General features: G+C 38.4%; 1 protein-coding gene across 2 annotated transcripts in view; it reads right to left on the bottom strand.

Moving 5' to 3' along the window:
- LOC119581848 overlaps positions 1–349 on the bottom strand; it is a 43,199-nt gene that overhangs the window by 11,762 nt on the left and 31,088 nt on the right. The window lies entirely within an intron of this gene.

The raw sequence follows: 349 nt of genomic DNA on the forward strand, positions 1-349 counted from the left end.
TAAGGAAATTAAATAACTACTTTTCTTATACATGAAGATTTCATATTACCAATAATCCCTCGCATGCAGAGTCAAGTTATCACCTGACCTGCACGTGCAGATTCCATGTTTATGGAACAACACAGACCCTATCTGGCAAATCTAACGACCTATTTCGAATATAAGCTGAATATTTTGTCTGCAGAATAAGACCGAAATCAGTGTCACCTCCAGTGCCTTATTTCTCCGTGCCATCGGCTGAAGTCTTGTTCCTGTGTGACATATCTTTATTCTAGTTCCTTGTTATATTCTGTGTTATTTACCTTATGTAGATGGGTAGCATGATTTTCTCTATTAGCACTCCCGTGAC

The sequence above is a fragment of the Penaeus monodon genome, chromosome 15 (genome assembly GCF_015228065.2).
Source record: "Penaeus monodon isolate SGIC_2016 chromosome 15, NSTDA_Pmon_1, whole genome shotgun sequence".
Classification (NCBI taxonomy): Eukaryota; Metazoa; Arthropoda; class Malacostraca; order Decapoda; family Penaeidae; genus Penaeus; species Penaeus monodon.